This window comes from Chrysemys picta, chromosome 3, assembly GCF_011386835.1.
Source record: "Chrysemys picta bellii isolate R12L10 chromosome 3, ASM1138683v2, whole genome shotgun sequence".
NCBI lineage: Eukaryota > Metazoa > Chordata > Testudines > Emydidae > Chrysemys > Chrysemys picta.
Window position 1 is genome coordinate 155,471,100 of NC_088793.1, and position 17,449 is coordinate 155,488,548.

The window sequence follows — 17,449 nt, forward strand, 5'->3', positions numbered from 1 at the left end:
TCTCCAAACTGGTTCACCAATTACAGCCCCACAACTGAGAGTTCTGCTTTTTTGTCTCAAAAGATTTTGTTTCTTGTCTTCCTCTTTTTTTTTTCTGCCTTAAAAGGGATGTTAATATTCATGTATTGTCTGTTTTTATTCAATCTTACTTCTTCTGAGTTTAGCAGTAGAGGGCTCCCACTATAGATATACTGAAGGATATCGCTCCAAGACAGAGGTTTCCAAAAAGGGTGTGACTTTGTGGGGGTAAATTTAGCACATGCACATCTTATTAAATTTATGACTCATAAAATATTCAACTTAATATTTCACAGAGTGGCCAGCTGACCCTCATTTTGCTTGTGCTGATGGATGCCCTGAGCCTTTGCCAAATACTTTTGGAATTACGTCCTCTGGAAAATGTGTTATAGTCTATTAAAAACTGGAAAATGGCCCTTTCTCCTCTCTTCTCTCTTGCCCCATCCCCAGCCATGTCCTTACTGACTTTTGTCTCCTGATCATTAGGCAAAAGTGTTCCACTTCCTACGCTCCCCAATGGTACTTGGTATTTACATTTAGTAAAATGTTGGGTTTTTTTAAAAGCTTGTCATTGAGTGTCATTTTAATAGTGGCTTAGCATAAAATTATTTAGGACTGTAAACAGCTTAATAGCCTATTATTAAAAACACACGGACTATAAATTTGCCAGGATGTGTATGTTTGCAACATATGATCCTGCAGGATTCTTAACTATTTGTTTCCTGTTTATGGACTGAAGTATGCCTTCAGTGGGAGGAGACCAGTTGGAGGCTGAGTAATGTCACCATTCTCTGCTGGAATTTGAATCATATATTAAACTTTGCTTCTTCAGCTTCTGTGTATCAACATAGTCTGGTTTGACAATTTAATATAGATCCATTTAGTGAGGGTTAAAGATTTGATTAGGAAACAGGGTTGAATGGGGACAGAGGTCCCGGGGGGGGGGGGGCAGTCAGGCAGGAGTGGGGGTTGGATGGGGCAGCAGGGGGCAGGGGTTCCAGGAGCAGTCAGAGGACAGGGAGAAGGGGTGGTTGGATGGGGTAGGGGTCCCGGGGGAGCCGTCAGGAATGAGAGGAGGGGTTGGATGGGGTGGCAGAGGTCCGGGGGCAGTCAGGGGACGGGGAGCGGGGGTGTGTGGATGGGGCAGGAGTCCCAGAGGGGCCGTCAGGGAACGGGGGGGCTGGATGGGGCAGGAGTCCCAGGGGCAGATAGGAGGTGGGGTCCGGGCCACGACCCCCTCCCCTAACCGGCCCTCCATACAATTTATGACACCCGATGCGGCCCTCAGGCTAAAAAGTTTGCCCACCCCGGTCTAAAGGAACTGAAATTTATATCCTTGGGTGTAGTGTAGATGCAGTCTAAGTGGAGATAATATGTTGATCAAGACAGCGGTGATTGTCCATGTAAATTCATGACAGAGTTTCAAATTGCTCTTTTTCAAAAGTGGATATTTGGCACATGCTATTGCTTTTTCCCTTAGGTGCGAGTTGAGAGCGCAGTTTTCCATTTTCAGGTATTCAGGTCGTTTAATTTGATTTTATGTAAATAAAAGTTTACAGGTACAATTATGAGGATTTTCAAAGTATTCCTCGAGCATTGAGACCCCAGTCTAGCAACCAGGTCTGTGATTGGGGCTCTGCATAGATGTAGAGGGCCATCCACGTGCTTACTGACTCCAGGATCAGGGCATGGACAAGAAGAATCAGGTTTGGGTTTTATATAATAAACTTACTTTTAGTTTCATAGACATAGAATCATAGAAATGTAGGGCTGGAAGGGACCTCAAGAAGTCATCAAGTCCAGCTCCCTGTGCTGAGACATGACCTAATAAACCTAGACCATCCTTGACAGGTGTTTGTCCATCCTGTTCTTAAAAACCTCTAATGATGGGGATCCCAACCTCCCTTGAAAGCCTATTCCAGAGCTTAACTACCCTTATAGTTAGAAAGTTTCTCCTAGTATCTAACCTAAATCTCCCTTGCTGCAGATTTCTTGTCCTACTTGCAGTGGACATGGAGAACAATTGATTACAGTCCTCTTTATAACACCCCTTAGTAGCCAGTCTCCCCTCTGTCGTCTTTTCGCAAGACTAAACATGGCCAGTTTTTTAAACCTTTCCTCATTGGTCAGCTTTTCTAAACCTTTTATCATTTTTATTCTCCTCTGGACACTCTCCAGTTCGTCCACATCTTTCCCAAAGTGCGGCACCAAGAAATAGACACAGTACTCCAGCTGAGGCCTCACCAATGCCAAGTAGTGCGTGATACTTACCTCCTCTGTCTGACAACGCGCCTCTTAACCCACCCCAGAATATTAGCCTTTTTTGCAACTGCATGATATTGTTTACTCCTTATGTGGTGCACTAAGTCACAGATCATTTTAGAGATTAATGATTGTAGTGAAACACTAGGATGATAGCATATAGTCTACATTTCAGAAATGATGGTAAGCGGTCCTGTAACATAACCTCACAATTCGCAAGACTGCCTTTGAAACAATAATCAGACCATAAACAGAAGCGAGTTTAACATTCCTAGCTTTCCCTGCCAACTGAAGGGCCAGGAATGAAAAGCCTGAAAAATTGCCCCACACCGATTTTTAAATAAAATAAAATGCAAAAAATCAAACTGTTTGAGGCCATTTCTTCCTGGAGAGGACAACATAACTCTGCCTTGGTTCAACTCCTTCCAGGAAGCCCTTTTCTTTATTTCTTGTGCACCTAAAACTTCCTTTGACTTCAGGAGGAGTTTTGTTTTTATAAAGAGTGCAGAACCGGGCTCTGAAAGATCACAGAAGGTGGTGTTTAGTCCATTTTACTTTCTCCCTAGGGGCTCTCAAATGCAGTATATTGCAGAAATTGAAATTGACACCCCTCTTGTTCAATGTACATGTAAGGATATTGGATTGCAAAGCATTATGGGCTGCAGTGTCACAACTAATTGGATATATCCCAGCCCTGTTTCCTTTTCATCCAACTCACACTCTCGTTTCTTTGCTTTCAGTGCTGAGATTTGGACGTGGATGGGAGCAAACTTGTGCAAATTCAATCACAACTAAGTTAATGTGATGTTGCGGGTGAGGGAGGGGGGAATTCATCTGGAAGGATGGAATAGGATTGTGCCTACACTTTCTGTTGGAGTTGGGGAAGAATGCTGCTCTTTTCTCTTATGGTCTGAAGCCTGGGGGGCTTCTTGCATCTTTCACTGCCTCTGGAAATGTAGCAGCAGTTGCTCTCAATGCCTTCCCTTCCCCATGCATCTGTGGCTAGTCAGGAGTTTGTGACCTTCCTCTCAGATGTGGATCTAGGCTGGAATAGTATCATATGTTCTCCTTGGAGCAGCTCTTCACAAGCCTCGAGAAGATTAACCTGGTGCAGGGTGCAGTGACATGCTTTGTGTGTGAGTAACAACAGGCCTGATTTTTCAGAAGATTGAGCCCCTGTGACTCCTAATGAAGTCACGGGGAGCAGCAGATGTCCAGCACCTCTGAAAATCAGGCCTTGTGAGCCAGTGACACTAATGCCCATCCTCTGCTCCAGCTAGGTCGCTTGTTCCAGATGAGATTCTAGATGATAAAATGGTAAAGAAAAAATGTTTCCCAACCCAAGATCCAGGTGCACTGTAGGAGAGAGAAAAGTTTTGCTCTGTGTGCTCATCTCTCTGCACTTTATGTCCACCAGCACAGAGGCTACAAGCTGGAGCCTGGGTGCCCTGCCATAAAAAGACCAGGCTGCTCCCACATCTGCTGAATGCTAAACCTCTTTGGTGGGCGAAGGGGATGGTGTGAGAGTGTACTGGAAATGCTGAATCCAGTGGCACTGGAGACAGGACCCAGTCACAAGGAACTGCTGATGGAGGGAAGAGAGCTTAATGGGTGAGTGGGATCCTGCCCTATGATGTGGGAGGGGGAGAGGGGGGAGGAAAGAGTTGGGAAGGGGGCCGATAGGAGATGATTGGGAGTCCAAGTGATGTGAGCTAGTGTTAAGCATGAGAAGGGGAGTCAGGAGTGCTCTTCTCTCTCCACTAGCACATCCGCTGCCAGAGATCTGTAGTGAAGTACATAAATCCGTGATAAAGGGGACCATCTGTGGACAGCAGCATCGTACTCACCAATAGTGAGAGATGTTTTAGGCTTTGGGGCTCTTCTGTGGGATGAAAGTAACCCACCAGCATTTTATTCTAAGAATGTAAAATTTTTAAAACTGTATTTTCTGAAGTGGACAAGACCAGTCTAAATAGTATATGGGTTTTTATTTACATCACACTTGAACAGATGTGAGATCCAGGACATAGTAAGTTCCCCAGTAGCCTCAGCCCTCTAATATGAGGACACTAGATATGAGGACTTAACATTCAAGCTAGTCCCATGGGCCAGATTGAAATCCAGAGCTCAGATGGACTTATTTGCCTGTGAAAACAATCAGTAGTTTTACTAATATTGCAGCTGTCATCAGAAGGTCTAACTCCCAGCTGTTCCTCCTGACCGCTTACTCCAGGTAGTCACTTTCCCTGCTCCCTTGAATTTCTATCTCAGGGCCCAATGTAATCATCACAGATTTCTTCCAAACTTTCTTTTTCAGCCTAGCTGGTGAGATCTCTAGCTAGAGTTGGAGAATCCCAGAAACCCAATTGACATGTAGGAAAATCTCCTTTTACGGCATGGTATCAGACGATGGAAGTTACTTCTGGCATTGTACTAATGTTGCTATGTTACCAAGCTTGACATCCTTTAAATCTAATTATTGAATCCTAAAGTCCAGTTATGTGCTATTGCCTCTGTCTCTAAAGAAAGGGAATGCAGACGTAGGTGCTAGCATTTCTCCAGTCTCCAGAGGTGCAGGATACAGCAGTTGTTGGTAGCTCTTTCTTGGAAGGCTGGTGTCCATGGGAGACCTGCAAGCAATCTACTATAGGTGATAAACATCAGCAGCTCTAGCATACAGAGAAAGTCAGGGCTCACACAGGAAGCAATAGTTTTCTATGAAATCCACTTTTTAAAGCAGCAAACAGCTGGTAAGAAGCTATCCTCAGTTCTCTGTATACCAGCTCTGTGAATGTACAACTCCCTATTTTGTAAAAGGGAAAATGGAAAAGACTCACCATGTAGAATAGACTTTGCTGGCAATATCACCATTGCCATTCATCTGCACTACAGAATGGAGACTAGAAAGGGGCTTGCAAGGATGGGTGAATCAACTAACTTCCTTTACTTCTCTTATCATGCTCCATTCTATAGTGCTGATTGGTTGTGATAGCAGCAGCTGACTGCATGTCAGGACACCTCATGAAGTGAGAAATGATGACTGGGCGATGGAGACTGCATCATCATAGACCCACAAAAGTGGGGATGGAGTGGGAATTAAGTTTTAAATTGAGAGGAGGGAGGAAATGGCCTGTAATGATTAAGCCTGTTTTGTGAGACTGAAGAATATGCATGAGGGTGAAATTGTGTACAATTTCCTCACTAGGTTTCACCCATATTCTTAAAGGTCTCCACCAGCATCATTACTTGGATGTCGAAGTTAGAGTCTAATGCTTGGGAACAAATGTATTTATTTGTCTCTGTGAAGATTGAAAAGTAATAAAATGTTTAAAGACATTTAAGAACAACGTGCTATATATGGTATGCTGAGGTTCCGTTGAAGCTGAGCACTTCAGAGTATCTGGTGGTTGTGCATTTCCATCAGTCTGACCCTAGTGTCTGACACACTTTCCTTGCCAAAAAAGTCATGTATGGGTTATACAGAGGCTATCTTGGATTTATGATTTCCCACTTCAGCTCTATGGCACAGGAGTGTTTCTGTGTATTGATACATGAGCGAGCACATCTTGCAGTTAAGCCCCATATTGGGACTGCTGGAAACCAGAAGAAGAGCTGCTGCTTTATCATTTTCCATAGCATACAATGACTGTTTACATGTTGAAAAATGTGGTGGAGGAAATAAGAGTGAAGTCCCTTTTTTTAACTTAAATATTTTAAAAAGGCTACTTACCAGCCTAGACATGTTTGCACACAGCAGTATCTTCTCATTTAAATTCAATCATAGTCACAAAACAAGCCTAGCTTAGACTAGCTGAGGATATAAACTTCATTTTCATCTCATTAGGCCACCTGGAAGCAGCAATCAGTGAGTAGTCCTGACGTCAATGGTCTCTCTACTTCATTAAAATGTTAATTTCATGGCTTTAATTCCCTTTGTAAAACGTGCCGCTGCAGGACACTATATGCAGATTTATTCTGAACCAGACAAATCTGCATGCCATATTCATTTTTATTGCCCTAGGTTTCCTTGATTGCTATATTGCTATTTTTAGCCATTCCTGTTTTTACAAACTGCTGTAAAAGGATGTTTGTCAGACCAACAAAAATGTAAATATTTTTTAAACAGTGAGCCCTTTGAGAATTTATCAAGATTCATGAATTCGGAATGTCATACATCTAATGGTACTTGTGTGTGTGTCTCTCTCTCTCTCTCTCTCACACACACACACACACACACACACACACACTCTCTCACACACACTCACACACTTTAAAAAAAAAAGTGCTCAAAGAATGAGACAAGTAGTGTTACTGGCTAACCAGTTCAGACATCAATGGACCATTTTCCATTAAGGAAAAACATGTGCTATAAATCAAAGATCAACATGAGTCAACTTTTATGTCTGCATTCTTGGTATAGAACCGATTGATGTCTGGACAGAATGGTGTCTTCAGACTCTCCATCAATTTTCAAATCTCTCCTGACAACATGCATCTTTCTCTCTGGCCACACTTAATTTCTTCCTCTATTGCTTAACTCTGTAAAACATTTTTATTTTTATAGCATATTTCCAATGTATAACTCATTGAGCTAGCTCAGATGCTTCTGACAGAAGCAAGCTTCCAATGCTGGAGAGGAAAAGTAGCCACAATTCCTTCTGTCCTTCTCCCCATATCCCTCAGTAATACAGAACACTTTTATATATTTTCAAAGTGGTGTACAAACAAATTCCTTTCAGTATATCAGTGATGTATCTAGATAAATAGTATACTTTTATTAAAAATGGTAACATTGAGACTGAGAGTTTGTGTGTGTCCAAGACCACTCAGTGTCTGCATAGCAGGGTGGAGCACGGCCCCCCTTTGCTCCTGCCTCTGCTGCATTCAAAAGCCATTCAGAGACCTTGGGGTTCAGCAATCTCTGGTGCCGTTTATTTATAGCATGCACTCCCACCGCCTTCTCACCATATACAGCTTGGGTTATAGCCTTAAGGACTTCTCCGCTTCTGCACCAGGAGGGAAGAGCTACTGCTCTTCTTGCACTCTCTGGCTTCTCCTCTTCCTTCCTTCCTCTGGGCCTGTATGTAGCCCCAGGCTAATTAGGCTGGCAGCTGTTTCCCATTCTCCAATCAGGTGCAGGTTTCTCTAGCCAGTTCTAATTTACCTTCCTTAATTAGAGCTGGCGTGACAGAGGGCTGGCTCAGGAGCTCCTGCCCAGCACCTTGTCACAGTCCGAAACAGGATTAGAGGGGGGTTCTTGTTCCTGGTCTCTCATTCAGTCACCAGATCATTCTAGTTCTCTTTTAAGTAGCTGGCACAGGGGTATCTCCGTTGGGGAATGCCATATGTTCACTGCTTTAAGAAGCTGCCAAAATAGCCTTTAAGAGACAATACAGTGGAGAGTACAGGAACTACAGTAAAATGGTTGGACAGACCATTGCATGATCCCCTGCAAACTTTTGTTAGTAATTAGACTAGTGCGTCTCAAGTCATCATCTAAACCAATCAGATGGTTCAATGTAAAGTGATTGCAAGATGAAGCTAACGAGCACAACTCTGTAATAACATTACAGCAGCTTAGTCTGATCTTGCTGGCTTGACTACTAGTGCTAATGTAAATAGTGAGTGGGCGACTTTTCGCGGCGTGGTATGTCAAGTTGTTCTCACCACTTTGGGTACAGCAAAACGACGTCATTGAGATTGGTTGGACTAGAATGATCCAGAAATTCAACAGCTACTCACTAAAAACCATGAGATGCATTATCCCATCCTTGTATCCCATGTCCCTGTGGACACAGTTATGACATATGACATCCAATCTAAGCTTAAAGACATGCAGGATGAAATGGTGAAATGCCAAGGCAGATGAAATGTAGCGCTATGCTGACCATCATGAGACCAAAGACTTCTATGCTGCTTTAAAAGGCGTATATGGTATTACACATACCACTACTGTGCCTTTGAAGAGTGTGGATGACCTAACACTGATCGCTGACAATGGAGAAATCCTTCAGAGGTGGTGACAGCATTTCAGTGATCTTTTTGAATGCACCGTCCAACATCACAGACAAGGCACAAATTAGGTGATCAGTCAATGTGTAATGAGAACATAGACACAGCCCCATCCCTTGACAAAGTCAGCACTGCAGTGAGGGTCATGAAGAATTGCAGGGCCCCTGGATCTGATGGCATTCATGCAGAAATATTCAAGTATTATCAAATGATGTTACTACAGATAAGGAGCTGACAAGTCAGATCAATAAAGCCAGTTAATCACTTGGCAGATTATCTGGCAAAGTCTGGTAGCAACATGGTATTAAGATTCAAACTAAGCTAAATATCTATAAAGTGGTTGTGCTGTCCAGCTTGTATATATGCAACAGGCATCACATTAAGCTTCTAGATAAGTTCCATTTACAACTTATTTTGTATCAAGTGGCAGGATAAAGTTAACAGTAATGAGGTTCTGGAACATAGTCATGCCACGGGGATTGAAGCCATGCTTAGCCGGGCTAGTCATGTACGAAGGATGGACGACACCAGAATTCCCAAGCAGTTACTATATGGTGAACTGAAAGTGGGACACCACATACAAGGCAGCCAGAAGAAAAGCTTGAAGAACACGCTGAAGCCTAACTTGAAACAGTGTAACGTTGACAGCTGAGAGTCAGCAGCAACTGACAGCTCATGCTGGCAATCAGTAGTCAACAATGGGGTGACATAGTTCAAGATTACCCGCCATATGGATCTTCAGTCACAGAGCTGAGTTGTAAACAGAGGTAGACTCAGCAGGCACAGATTATAATCCCTTCCTCAGCATCAAGCTACCTAGGCATTTCATGCAGAAAGAACTGCCATTCGCACATCGGTCTTTTAGCCACAACCGTCACAGGACATAAAACCACCATTAGCATCATCTTAGGTCACAAAGGATAACAACAACAAAAACTAGACAACTTTGCAATTGTTATCAAAGCACTAGCTGCTTTCCAGGTCAAGAAAGGAGATGAAATAATTGAGCAAAAAAAGTCTGTCTAGAGTGTCGCTAAATAAAAGATAAGACTTTTTATTTTGAAAGTCAGTGCAAACCCATGGACTCTTGCCAGCCTTATTCCATTTTGGGGTTACTGCCCACAAGGTCATTTCATCATGAACACTGTCATAATTCAATGTACTAGTCACTTTAAAATGCAAAAATGTGCCAGGGTTTTAGTCTTCTGATGGAATTATTCATTCATTACCACACTCGGTAAAAGTAATGCTGTGAAGACCTCTCAAGTTCATCGCGCTGGTATGCTAGAAAAATATTCCATTATCTAGTCTCTTTATATGAGACGTCTGCTATAGCAGCAGCGCATATTCACCCCACTAAAGCTGATTAGATGGAATTTGACATATAATATATTTTAGAAACTGATCAAGAATTTCTGTCATTTTGGTATGGAGTCCACTCAAACACACAGTACTACAATATCTCAACAGAAGTTATTAGTGTGCTAAATGGATTTTGCTGTCAGCCTTGACATTTGAAAGGCCGTTTTTAAGATCCTATACCGTAGCTAAAGTTGCTGTAACCACTTATCTGTTTTTAACTCTAGAGTGATACTGTTATGGGAGAAGGAAAATATTAGAAAGTCCCTCTTATATCTATTGCCTTTGCCCCACTTGCAGGTTTCAGATCACTCCAATATTGCTTTGGTTAAAAAAAAAATCAAAACAATTACAGGTAATGTTAATGACTTGAATGGGAGAGCAGATAAAAGTATTTTCTCAAACCTATGTCTCTTATCTTAGTGCCCCCAAAACGGAGGGGACACATGTTGACGGGATTGTGGAGTTACTTTGCATTGCCATTGCTCATGCAGAAAGTATCCTGAGGACTTCCCTTTCCAGCACTGTTAATTGGACATTTCCTCTCCCCTCCCCCAAGAACTAGGTTTATTTTTTCACTTAGAAAAGTAGATCAAAGCAACCAAAGTTTCCACTGTTGCAATGTATCTGTCACTAACCTGCAAAGGAACAGCAAAGCCTGCCTAGGCTAAGAGGGGAGGACTTGTGTTGTCCATGGCTGGTGGAGTCAGAGAGCTGATCCTTGGCAGGCAACAGACAGGGCTTCCTCACACTGAGGGCCAGTGGTACCATGGTGCCTCACAATCCTCATTACCCCAAGGGAAGCATCACATCCACCCACTGGACATGCTTTGTTTTGTAAAGTTAAAAATATCTAGACAGTGGAAAACAATCCTACATCGACAGGATAGACTAGATAAACTAAACAGGACATTTCCTTCTCGAATGTCTATGAACTAAATCGACTCAAAGCCCAAATTGATTTCACCTGTAGTTAAGGCCCTACTTTAATCGCAGGATGATTGTCAAATAATTGCGGCTGAGTTGAGGACAAGACCTGGAAAATAACGGAAATGTAATAATGGACTTTTATTGACTGCGGTAATTTGGAAAAGCCGAAAAGACCTGTTTTTTAAGAAAAATTTGCTGGAATAATATAAACACTCAAGTATTATGTTATGCCTGCTAATTTTTTTTGATAATCAGACATTTTGTTGTAACTATATTATAGTCATTAATGTGTGGGGCTGACAGCAGGATCCCCACCACTGTCAGCTCAGATAAATGGGGTTCTACTGTACTCATGGGGAAAAAGTGTGTCTTGCAAACCTCAGAATGTATGCAAAATTGTGGACTGTGCAAAGTAAGCTAATTAAAATCAAAGTTGTGATGGAAGCCTAATATTGCGGGATCCGCAATATTGCAAATTAAGTAGGGCCTTACTCTTATAGTAATTTAGGGGGTTTATATATGTGTATACTATATATATTTGCTATTGTGTGAAAAATCTATGATACATGTGTTGCTATTAAGTACCTTTAGAGCTGTGGGGTCCCATGCCAGGTAGGCTACAATGCCCCATCTGGACTCAGAGAGGTGGGAGTTTATAGCTGGAGTTTTCATTAAACACAGTGAAGTTTTTTTTATTTCTGTTCAAAGATGACTCTAGAACAGTAGTACCCAAAATTTGCCCAAGTGAATCTAGCTTGCCTCGAGCCTGAGGTCGTCATTTAATTTTCATTAAAATGGAGCAGATAGCACCACCCCCATCTTTAACATGGAGGGGACAGTCCAAAGATTGTAAGACCCAACATGGAATGATTCTATTTGATCTGAGCAACCCGGCCCACTTGATTCAAGAGGGAGCACTGCGTACTGGGACAAATAGTCTCTCTAAGCCTTGCCACTTCTCTTTTGAAAATGAGATGTGGTAGTAGAAACTTAAGGTGGACTGGGGATTTTTACTTGATTTCCCAGTGCTGGTGCTTTTCGGAGTTTATGGAACTAAAACCAGGACACGCTACAATAAACTCCTTAATCTGAACTCATGACCCTGAGTAGCATATTCCCATGTTGTGAGGGACTGGTAAGGACTATTGTGCTGATAGTTAAAGACTGTGGCCAGGAACTGAATTTTGCATTCAGTTAAAAATAGAAACAGCAGAAGTTAAAAACATAAAATAAAATAAAATAAAACAAAACAAAAAAACCTACCAAACCCCCACCAATAAATCATTGTCAGATTTGGATTTATATTTAAAGTAGCTCTAGCCCCAAAATTAAGACTTGATTTTGAAAATTGGTTTATAAAATTTAATCTGAATAGCAATGTCTTCATTTACTTCTTATTCTGTAAAATAGCATTGTGGTGCTCTAGGTCAATGACTCTTTATCAAATATGCTCTATATACATGTAAAACTGTCTCTTCCCACCCCACCCCCCCTTTACCCTCCAAACTACTAGTCCTGCAAACTCAGCCAGTGATCAGAGTTAAGCTGGGTTCTTTCCTTCCTGCATCATCACCAGTAATTAAAATTCTGCATTCCAAATTGTGCCCTCAATTACACCTTTGGAAACTCTTTGTCTTCAGTGAGTTTGCGGAAATGAAATTGAGTCCACCTTTGGCTCTTCAATTGCAACTTAGTTAACAACTGTGTGCATGAACCAGAATAGAAACCAGCTCATCCTGCATAGATATTTAGGCTGTGTGGTGCCAAGAGGAATGAAAAGTAAAAAGTATTTGTCACTGAGGACAACAGTTAAAATTTTGAATATACATAGGAGTCCAAATATGTATGTTGAACAAGTTTCATTTTTGCGTAGCCCCTTTTCAGAATAGAAGCTCATTTCAGTGTTTGTGTCTGTAACATGTATGGCTCTAGTTCTTCTATGCCCAGTGCAGCTCAGAATTTATTTAGATTTATAGAAATGCTAAAAAGGATGTCCATTATACCCACCCCCACACACCTTTCTGATCCTGGGGTGTTGGGCAAGCACTGAAATGTAACTTAGAGCACACTCAAGGCTGCTACATGTTGTCTGCTGCCCACAGCACCCAAGAGTCTGATAGAATAGCATTGAGGGGCTAATGCCATACCTGTATCTCTAGCTATCTCCTTCCACTGGAGGATAAGATTGCTAGGAGCTGCTGTGCCACATGTGGATTCCACCGTGCTGGGGGAATCCTAAGGCAGCCGTATCCTCTAGGTTTATAGTTGGTTTGCACCTGTGGACAAGCACAAAGCAGCTAGAGCGGGTGGGGGGGAACTTTTTAGTGAGGAAAATGAATGTATAGCCATTGCCTCTTTTAAGGTTTAAAAAAATATACCTGTAGGATTAGCAGTGCCCTGTTTAACAGAAATGGTGTGTGTGGGGGGGAAACCTTTAGTACCAGATGGGATTCATCTTAGAAGCTCCAATTTGTCAGACTATTTTTTTTTCTTTTTTACTGTTGCATTTTGTTTTACTTTCCCTAATGAGCCTAGTGAAAAGCAATTGTACTAAATAAATCATGTGCCTACAAAGCAATATATCACAATTAGGATTCCATTATAGTTTAATTAGCCATTCCATTATTAAATTGATGTCTTCGGCTTCCTCCAGGTCTCGGGCTAATCTTGAAACAAATTCTTCTTTGTGGACAAATATTAGTCAGTCATAATTAAAGAGTATTCATCAGAGCTGAGGCTTTTCATTAAATGCTTTTCTGATTAAGATGGCTCCCCAAGTATCGGGCTGATTGAATGAATTTAATAAGATTTGTGCATTCATGTATCGTGGTCCGTTAGAAATTGTTTTAGCACCAGAGGATTAAGGACAAGATCATCTCTCTGTCCATCCTGTCATGGACCTAAATGTCCTTTATCTGCAATGTTATATAAACTGTACTCTAATATGTCACTCTATATTGTCAGGCAAGTGTACCATATACCTAGTCAATCATCAGAAAGAAAGGTGTATATGGAGTAGTAATGATGGCTGCATTGGAAAACTGGAGGTGGTGGGGGGAGAGGAGGGTGTTTGTCATTAGCATATCTTTATGGAGTTCAGTGTTAAGTGATTTTAGAGGATCTGTTCTGTTGACTAGTTCAGCACCAGAAGTTTGAGAGTTAATTGAAGCTCAAGTGCTTCATCTGCCTAAAACTGATTTAATTCAGGGATATACATAGATAAGCCTGTTTGTGTGTAAATGCAGCTCAGCTGAGAACTCAGGCTAGTAAACAGACGTGCTTATTTCGAGGCACTTCTAGTGGAAGAGTATGGAATGTGTTCAGAACAAAATGCTTGTACTGCATTTAAAAGAAGGCAGGACAAAATAATAACCTGTTTTTAATACATACATTCAGAGAGAGAGAGAGATGTTATAAGCCTATGATTGAACAGATACCAAAATTATGCTCTGTGTTTTCATAATTGTGGGTGCTGTTCTGCATTCTTCTCACTGTGTACGAAAGCAAGGCCACTGTGGCCAAGAATGGGAATTAGAGAAAATTGGTGAGGCATGAAATACAACAGATTAGCTCAGGACATTGGTGGAGACAGTCAGTGTAAACATTTGAGGTGGCTGCTAGCATCTTTTCACATCTACTTCTTTTTCAGCAGTTCACATGTTTGGTATTTTGATTCAGTATTAGTCATATTTTTAACACTGGACCTCTCTGCATCTGAAAGCTGTTTTTTGTCGCTTCTTACGTACGCCAAATGCAATGCCATGGTAGATATCCTCTAGCCAAGTGATACTCGGACTGAGGCTCGCAAGATGCAAGTGGCTCCCTAATGTGTCTCCTGAGGCTCTTTGCTGTACGTGCTATCAAAACACTGTGATTTAATTATTAACCAATCAGGACGCTTTTACTATGTTGTTAACCAATTGTTTAGGTAATGTTGATCACTAATTTGGCTCCTGAACCACTGACGTCTGAGTATCACTGCTTTTAGCCCATCTATAATAATTTGCAGTGCCTAAACTTCCTGCTGATTCAGGATTGTTTTCCCTAGGGCTCCTGAAGGCTAGACTGATCATGGGTGATGCTTGGGACAGACAGTGAAAGAGGGCATGGTTTGAAACAGTATAAGGTCACTGGGTAGCTAAAGAGTACTCTCTAGTGGTTGACTTGGGGTAGTGAAAGAAGTTTAAAGCAAAGGATGAGGTGTTAAGAAGAGAGAGAGTTTGGCTGGAAATCTAGATAAAAGAAAAATCTAGAAAAAAAATCAAAATCTGAAGTTCATATCTGGAGTCTTCTAGGGAATTAACTTCTTCATACTAGAAGGTTATAAAATCTAATTCTACATAGATTGGTTGTTTTGCTTATTGTTGCAGTGCAGTATTCAGAGTGACATCCTTCTGTTGATGTGTTAAATTAAAGTTCCTTCTGTGTGTCTGATGGAAGTTTAAAAATTCCTTGGCCCTTTCTGAATAGGGTTGCCAGGTATCTGGTTTTCGACTGGAACACCCAATTGAAAAGGGATCCTGGCGGTGCTGACTGGGCCTTTAAAAGTCCGGTCGGCGGTGCAGCAGGGCTAAAGCAAGCTCCCTACCTGGGTCTGCCTGGCTCCCAGGAAGCAGCGACATGTCCCTTGGCTCCTAGGTGGTGGCGCGGCCATGGGGGCTCTGCACGCTGCCCCCGCCCCAAGCACCGGTTCCACAGCTCCCATTGGCCGGGAACCGCAGCCAATGGGAGCTGCAGGGGCAGTACCTGCAGGCGGAGGCACCGCGCAGAGCCTCCTGGCTGCGCCTCTTTCTCGGAACCAAGAGGCATTTCTCCGCTTCTGGGAGCCGCCCAAGGTAAGCACCGCCCAGAACCCGCACCTCGAACTCCCTTCCCGCCCCAACCCCCTGCCCCTGCCCTGAGCTCCCTCCTGCACCTGAACCCCCTGTCCCAGTCCTGAGCCTCCTCCTGGACCCAAACTCCCTCTGGAGCCCACACCCCAACCCCCTACCCCAGCCCAGAGCCCCCTCCTGCACTCCAAGCCCCTCATCTCCCCCCCAGAGCCTGCACCCCCAGACAGAGCCCTCACCCCCCTGCACCCCAATCCCCTGCCACAACCCGGAGCCCCCTCCTGCACCCTGAATCCCTCATTTCTGGCCCCTTCCTGGAGCCTGCACCCTCAGCCGGAGCCCTCACCTCCTTCCACACCCCAACCCTCTGCCCCAGCCCAGTGAAAATGAGCAGGTGAATGAAAGAGGGAGGGGTGATGGAGTGAGCAGGGGCGGGGCCTCGGGGAAGGGGTGGGGGATGGGCAGAGCCTCAGGGAAGGGGCAGGGCAAGGGTGTTTGGTTTTGTGTGATTAGAAAGTTGGCAACCCTATTTCTGAAAAGAATAGTGTGACGCTTGTGTCCTGGTCAATATTTTTTCCATTATTTTACTGAAACAGTATTTGCCAGGATCACTCTCTTCTGAAGATCTACCATGCTGCTTTTTTCCCCCTAATCCTCGGTGACCCTAGCCCCCTACTTTTCAATGACTTTGAAACAGACAAACGACAAAATAGGTCAAAGGGTCTATCCCTGAAAAAATGTTTCTGTACATTAAATACACTCAGGAAATTCTTAACCAGGATGTGACTGAATCTCAGAACTATAAAAATGTAGCTGTATCTGAAGGGAGTGGTTTCAGAGGAACCTAGTAGAAAATTAATTCAATTTTATTGACTGAACAAGGAAATCAGAACAAAATGTAATCCATTTTAATGTGTATATTTTAATTGAGAACAGTAAAAGCGATCTTTCACTGTGTAGTACAGTGTGATCTGTCTTTCATGCAGTGGAAAAAAGGTATTGTTAACACTGTGGAAATGGTCTCTGATTTTAAACATGGTTAATATGGCAGTTATATAATTTTTTCAAAAAAGAAAACTTCATCGGTCTTTGTGTATCCAGCCTTTCGCAAAGCGAAGAATTGAGTTTTACCATTAACAGTGTGAGGTGAGACAGAAATGAAAGTGAAACTCTTAGTTCTAACAAATGCATAACAATACCATTTAATTACCCTCCAATGACTTTTACTGTGTGTTTTAATTCCAAAGAGTGGTACTATTAAAGTTCTGTGAGCTTACTTCAGGAAACAGGATCATTGGTGTAAGTTCACTGGCTGCACTGGCAGAGGGGAAAGGATTCTGAATGGGTGGTGGACTTGATCAGCCAATTACCTTTGAAATCAGTACCATAAAACAAGAAAGGAATAAAGTAATGCCCTGGACATTATTACCAGAAATTCACAAAATTAAACTAAGAATAAGCTTGAGTTGTTTATACATGTCTTAGTGATTAAATATCTATAGCCATCCTCTATCACTCTTTAAAAACAGGTTTTTTTGTTTTTGTTTGGTTTTTTTACAGTACTTGCGCTTTAAGAAAATACCCAGACTTCCCAATTTAACTTTTTTATTCAACTTTTTCATTTTGTATATTCTTCTACAAATATTTCTGTTCGGGTGCAGGAGTAAATCTGGGGACTCTTTGCAAGGATTTTATTGTAGTAAAGTGAATTAATCACAATTATTCTTAAAATAAAAATAGTCTTATCTGAGTTTATGGGATGTTTGCCAGGCAATTTATATTAAAACTTAGGAGAGTTGGGCAGATGCATACCAGTACTTCAGTATCTGACTAGTCCTCAGGTAAAACATCACCTTCTGTATTAATAAAGAACATTCCACAGTTAGTTTGTGTGATAGTAATAGGGACATACTGTGTTGTTAGAGATGACAGTGTAACGGGGCTATGAAAGTTTTTATCTTACAAAACCTTAACACACATATGTATGTAAAATAGACATTCAGCAGGGCAGGCTGGGAAAGAGCAAGTAGACAACATGG

At 42.2% G+C, this 17,449-nt stretch overlaps 1 protein-coding gene across 6 annotated transcripts in view; it reads left to right on the top strand.

Moving 5' to 3' along the window:
• Positions 1-17,449, top strand: part of LCLAT1 (lysocardiolipin acyltransferase 1) — a 205,422-nt gene that overhangs the window by 167,635 nt on the left and 20,338 nt on the right. The window lies entirely within an intron of this gene.